The sequence below is a fragment of the Castor canadensis genome, chromosome 3, assembly GCF_047511655.1.
Source record: "Castor canadensis chromosome 3, mCasCan1.hap1v2, whole genome shotgun sequence".
Lineage (NCBI taxonomy): Eukaryota > Metazoa > Chordata > Mammalia > Rodentia > Castoridae > Castor > Castor canadensis.
Genome location: NC_133388.1, coordinates 146,849,408 through 146,871,340, shown reverse-complemented (window position 1 = coordinate 146,871,340; position 21,933 = coordinate 146,849,408). Strand labels below are relative to the sequence as shown.

Genomic DNA, 21,933 nt, shown 5'->3' with positions numbered 1-21,933 from the left:
AGAAAAATCAAGGTATGTACATTTAAAAATATTAGTTTATTTATATTATTTGTGTTTATTCCCTTTCTTAATAGTACAGGCCAGCATTGGTGATACAATCCACAGAAATCATATCATTTTATTTTGCTGTCATGAGATATTTTCAGAAATACCATATTTCTGATATTTTCAAAGGTAACCAAGTCTTATGGTTGACATTTTATTTCCTGGGAAGGAATATACCACTTAAAACACAAACACAAGAATTATTAGAATAGGTCAGATCCATGGCTTATATAGCCCAGTGGTCTGCAGTTGAGAGTAGTCCTCAGTCAAATTTAATATGAAGGTACATTCATACTCTGAGTTCCCACTATAAATGTCAACATGTTAACTTTGACACCATACATTTCCCATATGTGGATGAATCTCATCACTAATTTAAACTGCCAACGTATAATTATAACTAACGACTATGAAGCACCTAAAATTTTTATGTATCTAACCTCTCCCAGAAAGACTGACTTGCAAGTTTCTATCAGTGTTCATGATAATGAAACAATTCTGTTGTAATGTATATTTTCATTTCAACATTCTCTAAAATCAAGCCTGGACTTGATTACTAATGCACTGTTATTTGATTGCTAGTATAATGTTTAGTTTTTATATCTCTCTCCCATGAATTTTCAATCACTATGGAAGAACTTCCAGCCATGATGGAGCAACATGACTTACACAACCCCTCCTGACTCGCACAACTACAATGCCAGGTAAGTGTAGGTAAAACAACTGTTTTTCAGCCATTAAAGAGAAAACAATTTAGAGCCATGAAACCTGAAAGAAAAGAAAGTAAGGCCTAGGATAGCAGCAACTTTCTGTTTGGAAATCATATTTCAGGTTACAGAGCAGTAGAGCACAGCTGGGGGAAGTTATTGCAAGCAGAGACAGTGACTTCCCTGTTAGGCTGGATTATGTGAGGCAGATTTTCTGGAGACAAGACAGCTATGCAGAGAAGAAACCCCTGAAGTATGCTTAGGTGAGGCTGTTGAATCTATGCTAACTCCTAAGACATTTATGCAAATGGTAAAATTACAACTGGAAAGCTGTGAACTGAGGAGTTCAAAGACCCTCAAAAGCAAGTTACAACCAATACCCGAGCTGGGCCCAAACTGAGAGTATTGAGATTAACCATTAAAAGAACAGGACATTGGGGATGAGGATACATGTTTCCTAGAATTGAAGGTACTCTTGGATCACTCCAGCAAAATGTAAAAACAAGCAGTCAAACTAAAACAACCCAAATACCTATCAGAGAAAAATACACTATTTCTTTAAAATATAGAGTTCATACACCATCTTCAGCAGCCAATTACAAACTCTTATAGATCTTAAGATTTGAAAAATATGACCCATGTTCAAGAGACAAAGATATAAAAATGAATCAAATGGAAATTTTAAGGATGAACGCTGTCATATCTAAAATTTAAACAAGAGTCATTAGATGGATATTACAGGTGATAAGTCTCTTTAGAAGAATAGATATGTAAATTTGAAGCTGCATAAATAGAGAACATCCAAAACACAGTACAGAGAGAAAACACTGGAAAACAAACTTAGCAGAGCCTCAGACAGTTCAGTGAATAGTATCAAGCTGTTTAACATACATATATGTATCTGGAGTCCCTGAGGAACTAACAAAAAAAATTCATAAGTGTAATGGCTAAAAATCTTCTAAATTTGATAAAAATGTTAATCTCACAGATCCAAGAATCTCAATGAATCCAGGGGAGAATAAATATATAGAAAACCACACCAGAAGCATTATAATCAAATTACTGAAAAATGGTGATAAAGAGAAAAATTGAGAAAGCTGTACAGTATTGAGAAAATGCCTACATTTTAACAAAAAATGGAACAGTGACAAATAAAGAAATGCTGCTACTACAAAGCAAATGATAAGAGAAAAATGCATTTATCAGTGAAAACAGTTTGTTTGTATTGTAGAAATTTGGTTGGGGGTGTCTAAGAAAGTTGCTGGAAAATGAAAGACAAAATGTAAACTAATGGTATCCCATAGAACTTTCTGTGATGACAAAAATATTCTATATCTACACTATCCTGAAGAGGTATTTAGTAGTCATACATTACTTCTGAGTATTTGAAATATGACTAGGATAGTTGAAGAACTGAATTTTTGTTCTACATATTCAAAACCAACCATGTTCTAATAGGTTGCTCTACCCAAAACGATTGAATTCTGACTCTCTTAACATATAGTAAATCAGAAATAATCTGATTATTTGGTTTAAATTCATACCTAGAAAATGAATATGCTTTTTCTCCTAAAAACTTAGGAGTATGATAGTGTTAGTTATATTTCAGGAAAACAACAAATAAAATACTTAAGGTGTTGCCATATGAGAATTAATTTAAAAGATTACAGTTTTATATTCTGGAAATATCAGATTGAAACAGACAAAGAAGGTATTTATAATAGATAAAGACTTTTCATTTGTATTTAAGGGCGATTCTTACCTTTGAGTCCTAATCAAGTACAGTAATTATGAAGTAAAGGCAGTTCTAAAGCATGTTTTAGAGAAAATATTTTTGGAGCAAACAAAATTAACAGAGTAAATCCCACCCTTCTAGATTTAGTGGTCCTGAATTTCCAATATAAGTTTTAAAGACACTCAGAAACAACAACAATAAGTATCCAGATATTCCGGAGATTCCATAGATTCAGTCAATAATATTAGTTCAATATTTTATATTGACTAATATATATTCTGGAAATATCAGATTGAGACAGACAAAGAAGGTATTTATAATAGATAAAGATTTTTCATTTGTATTTGAGGGCGATTTCTACCCTTGAATCCTAATCAGGTACAGTAATTATGAATGAAAGGCAGCTCTAAAGCATGTTTTAGAGAAAATATTTTTAGAGCAAAATATTCTCCCAAATTTAGTGGTCCTGAATTTCCAATATAAGTTTTAGAGACACTCAGAAACAACAACAATAAGTATCCAGATATTCCAGAGTTTCCATAGATTCAGACAACAATATTAGTCAGTATTTGAGAACCCAGAAAAAGGTTAAAGGGGTACGCAAAAATATTAGAAAGAATAAGTATATCCCAAAAGTTATCACCTGCCAGATTCTAGAGCTATATTGAAACAAGTTCTGTAAGGTAAACTATAGCAAGTGCTGCAAAATAGAGAAGTTAAAGATGTAATTTCTGAGAGACAGAGAGATCATGTCCTACTAAGAAAACTTAATGAATCAGGTAATATGTGAATTAATCATTGAAATACTCAAGAATTCGGCAGGGATATATTTTCTCAATATACATTAGAGGATAGTTTTCCAAATATTTAAAAAACCATCTACATGTAATTACAGTCTTTTCCATTAAACATGTCAGAATAAAATTTTTGTATTTAGGAATACAAAATGGGTAAAGAGAACTGAAATAAATAATGCATTTAGAGGATATCTTTCTGGACAAAACAGACCAAAAAGACAAAATGTATTCTTCAGAAAACCACTGACAATTAAAAAAATATAATTTGTATCCACTGCAAAGCTGATAATTTTTCAGTAGATCTTGAGAAAAACTATTTGGTAAAAACTAAAAAATTGTAAAATTATTTTCTAAAATTCTAACGTCTATTTTGCAATGAAGGCACCACAACAGCGTATTTGGTGATGCTGTCTTTACTCATAAAGATAAATTCATAATTACGATGAAGATGCAAATCTTATGCCTCAAATTGTTTCCTAAAATAAATTAAATGTAGCTTATTAAAAAATGTAATCCCAACCTGAAGACATTTTGCAGTTATAATTTTTATTTCTTTATCCTTTTAAATATTTAGGTAAAAGCTCTGAAATAGGAAGAAAATTTACCATAATATGTATACCAACAATTATTACTTACTATTTGAACATGCATTTAGTTGTGTTGTGAAGTAACCTAATTAGATAAAGTTGAATGGCTGTATATTAATAAAACTATACCATCATTTCTTTGTATACTTGATGGGCATTTGTTTTATTTCCAATTTTCTCAAGTTACACAAAATATCTGAGATGAACTCAAGCAAATTTAGTAAGGATAAATCTCCAGAATTGAAATCGCTGGGTCAAATAAGATGTGCAGTATTAATTATCAATCCTCAGAATGGTTCAAGAATAGTTGAACGTGATCCCACTCCCACCAGCAGGGTAAGAAAAAGTGCTTGTTTCTAGCGTGTTCAAAGCAGTTTTGGTATCAGCCAGTGCACCTCTATGTCCAATATTCAAAAATAATGTTTGACTCATTGTGTTGAATAGGAAGAACAGATAGAACAGATGCTCTGATCTCTCTTGGTATATGAAATTTAACAGTTAATCTAGGCAGGGTCCCACATTATGGTGTACAACTATAATCACAGCTACTCAGGAACTAGAGGTAGGAGGATTTTGACTAGATGTCTACCCTGACAAAAACTCAAGACCCTAACTGGAAAAAAATGATAAAGCAAAAGGACTGGGGGTGTGGCTAAATTGGTTACCTAGCAAGTGCCAGATCCTGAGTTCAATTCCCAGGACAGTCAAACAACAACAACAACAAAAAGTCAAGCTAGGCATAAACAGCATAACTCCCTTGTAATTATAGAAAAATGAATTGTTTGGAGCTTCCTAGGCATATCGTCAAAGTCATTACTATTTTTAAAATGTAAGAAAAATTATTACAATTTCCTTTGGTAAATACATACTTTGTTAAATATACACATTATATTTTAAATATTCTGGTTTTAACAGTATGTCTTCAATGATTACTAAAAAGTTCAATAACTGATTCTGAAGAAAACTAAAATACTACATCTAAAAACTTGATCTTTCAATGGGTTTCTTAGCATTTCAATTCAGTTACTAAAACTATGAATTATAACTACAGTAAAAGTGAAATTTGCTATCCATAAACTCTTCAAAAATTGATTATGTTCACATCAAATTCTTCTTTCTATTTTTCACAATTATGCTTCTCAGTGTCTCAGTATAGTATTAAAGCAATATCACCATATGCAAAACTAACAACCCACTTCTCATTTTCCTTTCATTTACTATTTTGTGTGTAAAAAAAAAAAGACATGAAATATTTAATTTTAGTAATCAGCCACAGAAAATTGATTCATATGAGCGATTTTAGGTAGAAAAATGGCTTAAAATTTCAGTGAATAAAATCTAGACAGCTTTTAAAAATTAGGCAAATAGTATTATTTCATTCAACAGCTCACCAAAATTTAATGAATTAAGAGCAAGATAAAAACAAATTTATTCTTGAAAATGAGAATATTGAACTTATTAAAATAAATAATGCTAGCTAAATTATTTTAATAGAAACTAGATTTGAATAAAACATTAGCTATTAAGAAGCATTTTTCATCTAGAGATGGAAATTTAGTTAAATGAAAAGCAAAAATATCTACATAAGTATAGATAATGTAACATCTAGTTACAAAAAACAACAATATTTTTCTTTTGGTTACTGCAGCTATTAAATTTGAAATCAATAGATACTATTAAGGCAACTTTTAACAATTAAGAACTTGAAATATTACCAAATTTTGTGTTAACCATTATTAAAATTATTTTGGTGAATTTTCTGGGTTTTTTTTTCCATTTTTATTAGCATATAACCATTGCACAGAGTGGGATTCATTATGCCAGTTCCCAATAGCCTTACATTGTACATTGGTTAGATCATCCCCCCTTTCCCCCACCAACCTCCTCCCTGCCTCAAGTAAAGCAATTGTAAGAGGTTTCATTTTTTGTTTCATGTAAGTATACGAAGTCCATCAACTATGTTGCCTCATGACCTTCTCCTTTATTCATTCTTCCCCCTCCCGGAAGTATCACCCTACTACCTGTTTTACAGTCCTGTCTTTCATTTTTAATTCCAAAATAATGTTTAAAGGAGTTTCTCGATGAATCCTAGCTATAAACCTCCTTAACTTTGGCCAGTTCAATCCCCTCTATCACTCTTCCTTACCCCTTCCCTCTTAACCTCCATTATTCAACAGCTTTCGGTACATATTATTATATCCTCTATTTGCAGAAATGTAATGCTTTTTGTTGTTGTTGACTATCATTCTCTTTTCCTTTCCCTTCTCTTCTGAGTACCATAGAGTAGTTTCACTATTACAAACATATTCTACATATAAATGTGTGTGATCATGCTTGTTTTGTGTATGTTTATCTTTTCTATCTAACTTCTACATATGAGAGAAAAAATGCAGACATTGTCTTTCTGAATCTGGCTTTTACTTAACATGATTTCTTCCAATTCTATCCATCCTTCAAACAACATAGCTTTGTTCTTCCTCATGACTGAATAAAACACTATTTTATATATCTATATCTATGTCTATCTATCATCTATCCTATCATCTATCTATCTATCTATCATCTATCTATCTATCTATCTATTTATCTATCTAACCTTATTCCATGTATCAGTTGTAGGACATCTGGGTCTTTTCCATAGCTTGGCTATTGTCAACAGTGCTGAAATTCATGTACAAGTATCTCTACTGTATCCTGACTGCACTCCTTTAGGTATATGCCCAGGAATGATATTTGATAAATTTAAATTACTAAATAGTTAACATTTTGTGATTCAAGAGTGGTGAGAGGTATTAAATTATCTCTTGGGAAAATTTAATGAAGTGCCACAGATTCAAATGTCATATGGCAAGTGATTGTGATCTATGAAGGACCATTATTTTGGTCCATAAGGGAGTTAAATGCATCCATGTTGTCAATTTGAAAGAATGTTGTCTGGATCAGGCCAATAATCATGAGTCAAGTAGTAAACAAAAAATCATTGCAACTCCTTTATTTGTTACTGTGTCATGTACTAATCTACTTGAACGGTCATAACAAAGTACCACAATAAAGTAGCTTAAATAACAGAAATTTATTTCTCATAGTCCTTATAACTTAGAATTTCAAGATCAAGCTGACTTCTGGTCTGATTAGTTTCCTGGTGAGAACTCTCTTTCTGACATGCATATGGATGCCTTATTTCAAGGATAAGGGATAAGAGGAGAGGAGAGGAGATGAGGGGGAAGGGGACTGGAAGGAGGAAGGGACAGAGAGAGAGAAAGAGTTCTCTGGCCTCTCCCTCTTTTTCTATGGACACTAATACCATTATTAGGGTACTCACTAATATGACCTCATCTAAACCAAAATATCTCCAAAAGGCCCCACATCCAAATTCTATCACATTGGGGGTTTGGATGTCAACATATGAATTTTGAGAAGACACAATTTCATTCACAGCAGTTTACATCAACCAAGAGTAAAAGAACTCACTTGTAGATTTATAGTTTGGTGGAAATGAACAAATTTTCTCTGAGCTCCATGATATGTTGCCATTGCTGCTATATGTAGTCTACTAGAAACAATCATAAAAGAATTTTTATTCATCTAGTATTACATTAAATTAAATATTCCAATGAAACGTTTTACAAAGAAGGAAAAATAGATACCAACTTTAAATTAAAAACCAAAAGACTCAGATAGGGACAGTTGTGGAGGTTCATGCTTGTAATTCCTGCAACTCAGGGTGTAGAGGTAGGAGAATCTCAGTTGATCATGCTTGGAAAAATTAGTATGAGACTCTGTTGGAAAAACAAACTAAAAGTAAAAGGACCATGGGCATGGTTCAAATGGTACAGCATTCAAGAGGCCCTGTATTCAATTCCTAGTACCATAAAAAATAAATAAATGAAAAGACTCAGATAAAACTATGTGATGTTGTAAGTATCCATTTCCAAAGATTATCCTAAAGTACACTCATGTTCTCTGTAAAATGACCAAATTGATATAATTCTAGTTAAATGCAATGCATGTTGTATACTTAGAAGTTTTCTACTCTATAAAATGATCTTTTAGATAAATATGTCAAAAATGATTATTGTAATTATGCTTCTATGATAAATTTCTCCTGGTCACCAATAATCACAAGACTCTCTTTACTTGACTGGGGAGAAATAGCTCAATGAGGCTCAGAATCAATTTGGTATGTATGGGTTTTGGGCAATGGAACAATTAAGTCAAGGAAGATGTAATTGATGCTGTATCTACATACCAGAAATTATGCACCATCCATAGACACAATCCTGTGGCACTGACTGCTACTTGAACCATCAGAGAGCTACAAACCTTTTGAATAGTCAATAACATCCAGTGGAAGCCAAAACCTGTTTGAAAAGAACTCTTGCTCGGTTGGAACTAAGGCAGTCAAAGTAAAGTGGAAGAAAGTCAACTGTAATACCTTCATTCTTTGTTTATATTACTTTTTAAAAACTGCCTTTTGTAAACATTACTTTAAAATGTTCCATGATGGAGATATTGCATTAAAAGAAAACTGTCTATAAATTGCTAAAGCTATGTCAAAATTAGTTCTGTAACAATTAGTTTATATGTAATAAGCATAGAGCATTTATTGTAAACCTTTCAATGGTCTTGGTGTTTATTAAATATTCATTCATACAGTAGTTTTCCCTTTTATTCCCTTTATTTTCTCTAAGATCTGGACTATTTCCAGAAAAATGTTTCAGTCCACTTAAGGAAGATACCAATCAGTACAGTGCCCAAGAATTCTACAGTGAGAGCCCTTGACACTGTAACTAATCATGTCATATTGAGAGGAAAGTAGCCACCAACTGCTAAAACTTACTTTATGATTTATATTGAGAGAGAATGGCCAGTAAAGTATCTTGAGAACACCTAGAATTGGTCTTATCATTTTTCCTAATAAATGATATTATCCACCAATCCACAGACTCTAAACAGTTTCCCTGATATAAAACAGAGTAGAAAACAACACTATATCCACTTTCATTTAAGTTATCTAATAAAAAATGATATGGCATAGTCCACATTATTGAAGTTCACTATGGCAAGAAAGGACAATCAAGGAAAAACAATATATTTACTTCATTTTTTGTGGCTTCTTTTCCTTACCCTAGGGTCACTCCATATACTCCCTTCTAATTGATGTATTATAAAGAAGAAATAGAAAGAGAACTATTCTTATGTAAACACAGGAATAAAAATCTGCTGTATTCCTCATATCCACTGTTTGAATTAAACATCTTTATTTTAAAATTCTCTGGTCATTTTACATTTTAGGAGGTAAACATTGTTATGCCCACTGGAGAAATTCACTCATTTTTAGTTAACAGGTCCATTCCATTCTTGTCCTCATTGTTCAAACTGTCATTCATGACAGTTCCCTCAGGAGTTAAATTTAGACCACTAAGTGATTTCATGTAGGCTACTAAACTGCCTGAAGAGATGAGCAACTTTCAATGATCATTGATGTGACTTTGACAGACTTGCCCTGGAGTGAAAGGTCTTAAATCCTATAACCAATCCCCTGAAATTTCTTGTACTCTCTTAAAACATATGTGCAATACATGGGGTGGCAAATTTCCTTCTGTAAACCTGAATGCTTGGGGTTTTAGTAAGTAGTAAAAAAAAGGGTACGGTGAAATTCTTTTTGTATGTGTCCATCAGATAAGCTTTCTATTTATATATTTCTTAAGCTTAAAGGCTATGAATGTAGATGCAGTGTCATAAATGATAACATCTAGCAATGCATTTGCTGCAAATAGCTGACGCAGAGCATAATTTCTTGGTGGTATAAGTTCTTGTCCTTTCGATATATAGTCCATGATGATACATAAGGTCTCTTTCCTCACCTGAACTGTATAAAGCAGAATCTCCCTGAAGCACTGGAAACTTCTCAGAAATGTAGAAATTAAAAATGATGTATGCTGTTTTCTGGAAAAGAGCTATGGCATTATTATCAATGACCATTCATTGATCAGTTTAATAAAGTCTAAGATTTGAAAAAATTTTAACTCCAGAAAGAGTAGTAAGGAGAGTGAGTATAAGACATAATTATGCCACTATTTCAGTTCACTAGAAATTTATTGTTTCCACAAATGCTTGCACTAATATAACATAGACCATTTTCAAACTTTAGAGGAAATTCAACTTTAATTTTTAAGAATTCTTAGTCACTAAGTTTATGTAAACATGGATTCCAGTCTCAGCTCTGCTCTTCTAGCTGAGCAACTCTGAACAATTATTTAGTCCCTATGATTCTCAGTTTTTTATATGCAATTTAGAAAGGACAGTAGAACTACTGCTATGATTTTGAGAGTTTTAAATGAGATACAGTAAAAGCAATAATCACAGTATTTGGCACCTAGGAAGTGATTTTAAAATATTAGCATAGTTATTACTCTGAATACATAGACAAGTTAGAAATTTGTTCCTTAGATTGTTTTTCTTCAATGAAAGTGTTAATTTCACATACATTGAGTTAACCCAAGGATTATTTTCATGTCATAAACTTCCATATTGGGGGGAAATTTTTTTGTAATTTTATTACTTCTCTGAAGCTACATCTTGATTTTAGTGTTTTCTATCAGTTCATTTACACAAAAAATTTGAAGGGTTCTTTGGAAATATAACACAACCTCCAATAACATTTTATCTGAGGTCATTGAATGCTTGAAGTTAGCATGTTGGTCTCAACAGAGATTCTGATGTTTGGATCTATAGTAGCAACTTTCAAGTTTTATGCATCTTCTTTTTAAGTCTTTGTATTTATAAGCAGAGCCTCTGATAGCCTAGATGGGAGATAGGATGATTATATAGCTTTAAATTTCATCTGGAGTCTCCATTCTATGTATTCACATAACACCATTGGCCAAAGCTTTTTTTGACAACTTGTTATACATTTTTTTCCTATAACTGTGTGATAGTGCAATAAGCAATATGTTTGTATGGGTAATATTAAGAGAGTAACAGATTCCAGAGATTGGCTTCATTTCAGACTGTATTTAATCAGTAATATGCTAAATAAACTCCTATGAGCTTTTGTTAGCAAACAAGCAGACAAGCTAAAGAGGAATTAATAGTCACATGACAAATTGTTCTCACACACTGATAAAGGTGATTTATAGTTAACTAGTGCATGTACTAAAACAAGATAGGAATTCCAGAACAGACCTGTGTCTCTCAGAACAATGTAAACCTGGATCCCCAACTGAAGAAAACGCCCCACCAGCTATCTGCAACAGGATATGTTCTGGGGATTTGATAACCAGGGAAGCTTAACCCAGAGAAGTGGAGTATCATACTTGCAATTAAGCCTTCTCTCCTTTCTCCATATTAAAGAGACATGTGTTGCTCAATTTATTTTACCAATTTTGGTTTAATACACTTGTCACTGGAGAGTTTCAAAGTGAATTTCACATATAAATTATTCTCAGCTTCTGTTATTGTTTAAAAGCATGCTAATTATAATGCCGATCTGGATCACATAGCTCCAAAATAGAAGCAACACAATAACTTCTCCAAACTAGGGTTTCATTTAAGAAATTTAACTGTCTGGTCAATGAGTCATATACAATTTTGCAAATCAGGATAAACTAATTGTACATTTGATTTTTAGATAAGTATAGAGAAAATGATATAGGAACAAAGTGAGCTACTTTAGCCTCTATCTCTACACTAATTCCTTGCCTGATATTTCTTAGTAAGCAAAATGAATGGATGTATTATACATTGTATGTTTATATGTAATACACATTTAACTCTATCTTAACATAATTTAACTCAAGGTTTTGAACATATTTGAGGTTTAATTCTTGTGTTCTCATTAATGTGTATATAATTGATTAAAATGACTAGGTAGACAGCAATCTACTCTTCTTTTCAGTTCGTATTGATATTACCAACTGAATTAAATATACACATCTATATCAACGCTATGAACCTAACTACCACCAACCAAGCAAATGGCAATTGAATTAATTTCTTCCTATAATTTTGAGGTAATTTTATAACAATAGTATAAATTGCAAAATCCATTCCTTTTAATGATGATATGATGGATTTTGTTCATAGTCAAAGCTCCTGACAGAAACAGAGTCTGCTGGAGGAGAAAATCTTTCTGGTAAGTTAACATTTGTAAGAGGCTGTGTCATACCTCATGGTCAGTAAATAGGTTTTATCCCTTTTGTGTCAACAGAAAATTCCTCATATCCTTATCTGCTCTATCTGAAGATTTTTTTGTCCTTTACATGCAAAGATAGGGATCACTGTATCTTCTGGCTTGAACAACAATCTAAATCAAATCGAAGGGCTTTGTATATTGAGTAGGTTAAATAAACTGTCTGACAGAGATTATCTTTGTTTCTGGGGAGAACAGAAGCACAAAATTACATATCTATAATTATCAAAACTCTAGATATGTAAGGAATACTTCACCTTTTTGAAACAGGATCTTATTATGTAGACCAAACTAACCTCAAACTCCTGATTTTCCTGCCTCAGTCTCCCAAGTGCTGGATTTAGAGGTGTGTGACACAATACCCAGCTTGTAAAAATATTTTTGACTAGGTTAGTAATGGTCCAATTTAGAACATCTTCATAATTTTTGAGACTAGTGTTAAAATAACTGTATGTCCCTTAATTTAGTATTGAATATTGAACAATTCTTATTTTAAGTGGCTTATAAAAACATTGCTTCATACAATACAATTAGTACCCACTATCTACAATAGATTAAAATAGGAAAGTAAAGATATTTTAAAAATTAACAAGGAGTAGTTCCCTCTAATGTGTGAGAACAAAGCTTTTTATGAAGTATATTTAGAAGTAATCACTAACACTATGCAGCTATTGTTTAGTATAGTTATGAAGCTTGTGCAGTAAGATAAAATTGAGTATCACTTATGGTCATAAGCACAAACAGTAGTTACTGCAACTTTTCAAAGACATACAGAAAAACATACATATTGCAAGTACATAAGTAGGTCTTATAGCCTTCAAAGTCCAGAAGCCCAAATGATTTTCAATAGAATGTTGATACTCTCTTACCTACTGCATATTTGGCAGACATTATTTGTAGTGTTATCTGATTATCCCTAAGGTTCTATAAAACACTTACATATAATTGCCACTTCTAGGTAACCATCTGCTAGATCTACAAGAGCTCTCTAGAGGACTCTCATCTGTAATAATACCAGCACCTGCAAAATCATGTCTCTTACTGGGTAGCCCACACCTGCAGACCACAATCCACACATAACACAGACTACTCAGAATTTGGACCCAGGGCAAATAATGTGTGCTCGTAGATTGAGACAAAACTGAAACTGCTGTGTTTTGAATGTCTGTATTCCTCCAAAATTTATGTTGGAACTTACACCCTGATGTGATAGCATTGAGAGGTGAAGTCTTTAAGTGATGATAAAGTCATAAAGATAGAACTCTAGTAAATGGAATAACGATCTTATTTTAAAAAAACTGGAGGAATCTAGCAAGTCCTTTTGCATTTCCATCTTTTCCCCCATGTGAGCACACAACTTTCAAGATACCATCTTAGAAACAGAACCCAGGACTTCATCATATCTGCCAGAGCCTAGGTCTTGAACTTTCCAGAGTCAAGAAATAAATATCTGTTCTTTATAGTTTCCCCAGTCTCAAATATTTTGTTAAAATGGTACAAGCAGATTAAGGCAGAAACCTATTTAAAATATTAAACAGACCAGACACCAAACAAAATATAACACTCAAAGATCTTAACACATTAACAGTTCTTGCAACACTCAGTGACAACAGAGTGTTACATATTTTATTATTTTTAAAAACAGCACTGCATTTCCTTACTTTGTAAAGCAACAGGTATAAGTGGACCTGATATAATGAGAATAGCAGTAGCCTGAGAATTATGACCTAAAGCAAAATGCTCCACAACTTTGCACTTTTGATTTCTTCCAAATAGAATGAATTATCCTTTATATTAGATAAAACTCAGTCATAGGGCAAACTTTGAAAAAATTCAGCTTTAAAAAATGTAATATAGGAAATTTGCAGTGTTTGGCATATAATACTAGTGTAATAAATGTTGATAATTAGTATATATGTCATATTACCGTTCCTTTTACAATTTCTTATTTAAATTATGTTTTATGTTTATATAGTAAATGTATACAAAATGCTTCAGTATTATTATCTTTGATCCTTACAATAACCTTGTGAAGTAGATGGGACTTGTGCTATTTTATACAGAAAGCAACTAAGGCTCAAATGTACAGTGATATTGATCATTGCTACAGGGTTAAGTCCAAGACCAGCTAACATCTACTTCAGCATTTACACAATTATCCTTCTATTTGTGGTGCACCCAGCAGTACTCAGCCATTGTTTACTTAGTGTTAGCCTCAATCATTGGCATAAGTGGTTATCTAGTCATGAATTAGAAGCTCCAATTTTCTTTTCAAGGTGTGTTAACTTGAACATCACGTGGTACTAGACTTGTACTCCATGGTTAATCATCTTTAAAAATAGAGGCGCTGAAGTACTATAGAACTTTTTCATGTGTCTGACATGCCTTCCCAGAAGTTTTCCTCTGAATTGTTTCACTTTACAATGACAGCAACAAGAGTACATTGACTCTAATGAGTCAAATCAACAAATGCTGATCTAAATTCTTGGATTCAGATGCCTAGAAATGCCAGTCATTAATCTATGAGATACACTGTCCTTAGGACTTAATCATTGCTACAAGAAGCAAATAAGCTTCTTGTAATTGTCTACAAGAGTGTCCAGAGCCATCACCTCAATGGATTCAGGGTGAAACCTTGTCTGTGCCAAATGTCTGCCCTGCCATCAGAGGGAAGAATTAACTTCTCTAGACTGTGAAGTCAGTCAGGCTTATCTCCTGTGTCACAAAGCAGCAGAAGGCAAACAAAACCCTACATAGTTAATGAGACTTGACAATCCATCCTTGATTGCATATTAATATATTTGTTCTTAGGTAGACCTTTCATTTCCTCTTAATTGCAAGATGCTCACCATATGCCACAGATTGAATTTTAGACTGAACATCTAATAGTGTATCCCACTCAGCCACAATTTTTGTGTGTTGCCACAATATACAATTGCACATTTATAAAATCCATAATTAGACTCTGGTATCTGATAATTAAGTAACTAATTAAAATAAAATGGGTCCTGCATGAAGCAATGACACCTGTTTCACAATCCAAAAATTATTATTAATTTAATTCTATTAACCTTCAGTCAATAAGGAAAACTCAAAACAAAACCTATTGCTAGCCCAGTGCCAGTGGCTCATGTCTGTAATCCTTGCTACTTGGGAGGCTGAGATTGCCAGTCTGGGCAGAAAGTTAGTGAGACCTCATCTCAACCAACAGCTGGGTACGGTGGCATGAACCTGTCATACCAAGCTACAATAGGATGAGATGAGGAGGATCACATTTTGAGGGCAGCCTGGAAGAAAGCAGGTTTAGGATTCTACCTCAACAGAAAAAAGCTGGGTGTGATGGCATGTACCTGCCATTCCAGCTACAGTAGGAAGCCTAGAATATAAAGATCCTGGTCCAGCCAGCCTAGACAAAAAAAGCAAGACCCTATCTCCAAAATAAACAGAGCAATAAGGACTGGAGGTATGGTTTAGGTAGTAGAGTGCCTGCCCAGAAAGCGTGAAGCCCTGTGTTAAAACCAAAAAAACTCTACTGCTCAAATAATTATATTTTTACATTTGATAGATGAACTGGCTTTAGGAATTTTATTCTAGCTACAGTAGAATTTGTTTATTGTTTAAGAAAAAGATACAAGTGCGCAGTGAATGTGTAGAGCATCAGTGAGCAATGAAAACTCTATCATAACTAATTTGTCAGATCAATAATAAAAACAAACTAATTATATGATATGTTTTACAGACTTTGTAGAAGTATAGACAGTACTTTCTAGATAAATTCCAGCCACATTACAGTCCTTATACATTATATATGTATGTGCAATTTGTTATACTGAGCTCTGCCTTGTGACACATTTAAGATTTAGAAACTTGTATTATTTTTATTACCTTCAGAAGAGAGTAAAATATGTGTTATCCTGAAATTCTAAAAGGTAGATTGGTTAGACTAAAAGAAATCAATCAGAATTAATATTTCAACTAGGTAAAATTCATGTGGACTATTTAAAAGTAACAATATAGGAATCTTATCAATGTGGATTTTTTAATCTGCTAAATAATGTAAAATACATCTTAGATAAAATAAAAAGCAAATGCAAATCAGTCCACCATGACCCACTGTGATCTATTATTTTCCTAACTTTCAAGTTTGTTTCAAATTCTGATGATACTCAGAAAAAATATAGTTACCTTTTCCTAAGGTAAACATTATTTCATTTAGTAAAGCTAAATACATTCCCAAATCTTAAAAAATATATAATCTAATATTTCATAATATGTTTTGATTATTAGTATTTCAAAAAGTAACAATTCAAATTATAAAGTTTGTAATAATTAATGGCAGATCAAGCTTTGGGAAAAGTCAAATTTTCCATGAGTTAAGTTATAAATATAGAAGTAACAACATAATATTGACAGCAGAGAATACAGAATCAAGTGGTTTGGTTCAAATTACAGCATCATTTCTATCAGTCATTTGTCTTTGAGAGTGTTATTTACCTCCCCTATTTTAATTTACACAACTTGTGAAATTGGAGATGACTTCCATTGCCTCTTAAAGCTGCAGTGGAGATGGCATGTGTAAATATTTAAAATACCTGTGAGAACATGGAGGTGTTTTTGGCACCAAGTTAGTCCTAAAGGAAAACTAATGATGATGCTTATACTAAAGCCATGTTGTTATTCTAATGTCATGATCAATTTGATTAGTGTTGACTGTGTAACTGCTACCATTATAAAAGTAATTATGAAATTCTGTGTCACACTTGTTAACAAAATAAAGGAAATATAAAGAATTGTAACAACACATAATATGGTTACACATGAATAAAAATATCAATTTAAATAAAATACACATACTTTACATAGCTGCATTTTCTTAAGGAGTCGTGGAAAATAGTATCTTAACTGCAGCATTTTATAAAGCTGTAACATTTCCTACACACACACACACACACACACACACACACACACACACACACGCACACACAGTGCATTCAATGACAACAATAAATACTCTAGATATAAGTGGCAATACGGGTGATGACTTACATGCTACAGTCAAGGTTATTAACATGAATCTCAAAAGTGCTAAAAGAAATGATGTGATCAAGTTTGACAGCCAGAATTGAAGATTATTGTTTTATATCATCTTGTCATTCCAAATAATTATAATATATGTGCATGACGTTGTATATTCTGAACCTCATCCTGTCAACAAAATTAATTATTTGACAGAACTTATTATTTTGAGATTAAAAATCCACTCAGTGGGGATAGAAATTACACTTTCACATGCAAACCTAGCTCCCAGGCCACAGCCAGAACACCCTGAATCACATTTAATTTCCATTAGTGAGGCCAGTCATTATTCTAATATGATTACACAGTCTTGTAAAATGTCCTTTTTTATGAAAAGCAATTAATTTTCATTTAGTAACATTTTAGATGCCAAGTATTTAGAAGTGACTTGCAGAATGCAGTTTTTTCTTGAAAATATTCATATTAACCTCCCAAATCCAGATCAGATTTGAGAGAACAAAGAAAATTGAATATAAAAGCTGGATTTTAAATGCCACCATTAACAAAAGATTGTTTTTGACTACTGCTATTTATTCCAGAACATTGCTAACCAAAAGAACATTCCTACTTCAAGAGCTACAGGATAAGGTCTTAAACAACAGCCCTTAAAAATAGTTCGTTTAAAAATATATCTATATAGGAATGCAATAAGCATGTGTAAATGGTTTTTCATCAGATCTGATTACATACTGATTGTAGATGTTATAAGTTATTCAGCCTTGATTATCAGCAAAGTTTATCAGATGTCATGAAGTAAAGGGCCAGAAAAAAAAAAAAGGACCCAAAAAAAGCCCAAAAATCTGCTACTCAAAAAGATACTAAAAAAAATATGTTTTTAAATTATCATATTTCAGTTTCATATAAGGTAGTTTTAATTATTATATACATAGTGACAAATTTATTCTGTCTCATATAGTTCTGGATGTAGTACAAAAGAAATTATTTGATAATCGCATTATTTATCAACTCTCAAATCAAGAGAATAGTTTTGCTTTTAAGAAATACCAATATGTTTGATAATCTCTCAATTAACAGGAGACTAAGATTAGATCCTGTAAATGCCAGGAAGCATCATCAGTTCTTCTGGGCTGGCTTAACCTTCCTAGAGTTCTTGAATCATGATGCAGAAACATGTTACATGATAGTCTCTTGTCTCTGTTAAATATTTTAGAAAATGTAACTGTTTCATTGCTTGAAAGATAGTAATATTGGTAAGTACAATGCAAAATAAAAGATGTCTTATATCTTGCTAGTGATTTTCTATGCTTCCCATTTGTTTCTTCAAAATTTGCTAATAAACTTCACAGTGCAGTAATGTATTTTTTTTACTTCCATTTCCTCCAAACCAGTATTCTATTGATCACAAGGAGAAACAACAGTTTCATCTGGATGAGAAAAAGAACCAGATTTATACAGCTATAGGGAAAGCTTTGATGATTAAATTAAATATACAGCAATTCAAACATATTCTAGTTTTACTAGTAAAAAACTGTTGATGGTCACATCAGATATGAGGAAAGTTAGCAGTACAACTTCTGATCAGACGTGACTGATTTATTTGAGGTAGTATGTTAACATGCCCTAAAAGGAAATCCATTAATAGCTGTAATGACATTTTTTAGTCAATGTACATAATTAATGGAATTATGAGTAATGGTTATTACCCAATTCAATTACAGAAAGTGACACTGAATATGAAAAGGAATTGATATTGCTTAATAAAGTAGCTAGAATTTTGGAGAGCTAATCATGTAATGGGAATATCTCAGGATGATGATAGTCCACTACTTGAAAACTAAAGAGAGCATATTCATCTGATCATGAAACTCTTTTATGAAGTTCTAATTTATATATCTGTGTATTTTATTATAATAACTTCTACAGGATATACAATATCATGTGGCTGTTGGTGTCTAATATTTCTAATAAAGTTACTTTGGCTTCCAGAAAATAGAAATGGGGTGATATTTTAATAGTCAATAAACTTAAAAATCATTCATCATTTCCTTTCTGAAGTTGTGTGTATGGTATAGATGAAATAAAACATTTTAATAAGCTGTACAATGCTATCCTCTCTTGCAAATCTTAAAAGTTTAGCATATAATAAAGGGTCAAGAGTTAAATTTCTGACCCAATCTCTCCTTTTTTGCCTCTATGCACACATATATATCAGAAAGGAATAATTAAAATAATGACCCAATTAACTAATTTTGGTTTATCAAGTAAGCCTAAGTTTCGAGTAGGTACAATCACCAAGTAATGAAAGATAGAAACCCATGGTTTGTTCCTATTTTTGTAAATCTAAGTGAATAAATTGATCCAAATGTTTCAAGAACACACTGCAGTTTTTCTTTTACTCTGCATGAACATACCTGCTTGACAGAAGTGATCAGAGGCAAGGTTTTCTTCCATGTTGCAGTGTACTTCTCATTTCCGAACCTATTACTACAAGGCAGTAAGGTTGTAAGTCATGGATGGAGACTTTCATGGATGACAAGGCTGCATCACCAGCCATGCAACTTAGTGGTGCCAGGATCCAGTTTTTCCAGAGGTTTGAATTAGTATTAAACACTCATTCATGAATAAAGTATGCTTGTGCTTTTATCAGTTATTCTTCATGGGATCAGCTTTTTTGGAAATTTCAAAAGAGAGTTGATTTCTTGGATTTCTGAACCATGATACTATGCAAAAAATCCAAACTCTTCTAATGCTACATTGATTAATTAAAATAAATGTTAAAATGTGGGAGAAAGTTGAAGATAAAACTTCAGTGGCATTATCTTGGATCTCATTGACTGTGGTTTGAAATGTTCTTGGAAAATAGAAGTCTTAGCTAAGTCACAAAAATATATGATATGTATAAGTAGAGGAAATCAATAGATATTCAGAGTATTTATAGGAATATAGCAGTGTATTTTCATGGATACAGATAACCGTATGCTTTTATCATTAAAAGTGTTCATTCTGAAAATAACGTTGGTATTTTGAAATCATTAAGGATATTTGCAGTAGTTTTACTTGCTTGGTTAGAGAATTTTTTCAATGAAATCATGGTTGTGGGTTAAGTGAATCATAGGAGTAGCTAACCAGCATTATGAGGAACCGTACTCTGTCAGTCTTGTTATTCTTCACCTTGAAGAAATCTACAGTATTCCAAATAGTCATACAACCAGAAATTAGACATCCAGCAATGGCACTAACTGCTGTGCAAACTTTGGACCATCACTAATTTTGCTATTTCATATCTAACCAATCATTTTACTATCTTGCTTATTTCACATGGAGATAAGAGTGTGTCTGAATAGAACAATATGAACTAGCAATATGACTAAGTCTTAAAAAAATCAAAGGAATAATGAATTTAAAATAGTACCTTTTTTACCTGTTTTGGGGTCTTCATTAACTAAAATCTAAAATCTATTGATATTCTAGAAAAAAGATTCACTTTTCTGGTATAAAAAAAGCAAATAGTACTCAATAAATATCTTCATGTGTCAAGTACACTAAATATTTTGTGAACAGCAGAAAATGACTTTTTCAAAGGCACATACCTGGTGAGTGATGAAGTGCTGTATTTTCTATCGTCAAATTCTATTATACTTCCACTACAAAATGCTGAATATCAACTAATAAGTACTAACTCAATGATTCTCCCATTCTTGTTACTTCTGAAGAGATATCCTATGTATTTGCTTCTAATCAGACTGGTGAAAAAGAGCCAAAGGTCACAAATAGAAGAGAAAATATAAAGTCTGCTTAATTTTAAGGTTGTAAAAGGTAAGCCACAAAAGGTGAGTACCAAAAGTTTTCGGGATGAAGATAGGAATGAAAGGTCAATCAGATAAAATGATTTTCAAACTCTTAACCTTTTATGAATAAATTAATTATCTTTTACTGAAAGCTTCCATATGTCAGATAAGTACAGAAAATTATGACATGTACAGTTTTACTTCAAGGTACATTTCCTTAAAATACATTTCTAAAGATACACTAGTTATATCTTTTAAAACCATAAAAGAAGCAAAAATGAATACTAAAAATAGAAAATAAAGATGTTACATAAAGTTTTTCATAAATGATTATAAAATCAGAATAATATATTTAAGGTTATCTTAAAATATTTTACACTCTCTGACACTGCTCAAGCTCCAGAAAGAGGCAGAATCTGGGTACTACTTTAACATCATCCAGCAAAGTTATAAGCTAATTTGCAAGTGAGTTGATTTTTTTTAATGGATTTATTTCCTAAGGGAGATATTGAAATGGAGATTACCTTAGTCTTTATTGTGTTCTTCATCGATGAATGTATATGTGTCTACTCTGAGCAGTTTTTTTACCATGAAAAATTATAAAACAATGGGCCCCTTCTGAGAGTGTAAACTTTGCAAAGGACAACTACCACCATAATTACAAGCATAACAGTTTTATATAATGCCTTGTTGAAGATTAACTCATTTATTTATGTAAATAATATGCACCCATCTGCATTATGGGCAGTGGTAGGAAGGAAAAGCACATTCTCTTCATGGGATGCAGTACATTTTATGGAGGTGATGGCATTTGAATGCTTAGTGAAAGAGAAGGGATTTCAACAGATTAAAAAAGCATGAGCTGCTTCATACAAAATTCAGTTTGATGAGTGCATTACATACACATAAAGAAGCAGTAGGAGATCAAGTAAAAAGATAAATTAAGGTCAGATTATGCAAACTCTGAATGCTTACCAAAGGAGTTAGAATGTAATTCTGAGGGCAAGGAGGATTTACTGAGAATTTTTGGTTTCTTGGAGCAT

The 21,933-nt window shown here is 32.3% G+C and overlaps 1 protein-coding gene across 5 annotated transcripts in view; it reads right to left on the bottom strand.

The window, feature by feature from the left end:
* The window catches only part of Ralyl (RALY RNA binding protein like), a 735,459-nt gene that overhangs the window by 415,489 nt on the left and 298,037 nt on the right, over positions 1 to 21,933 (bottom strand). The window lies entirely within an intron of this gene.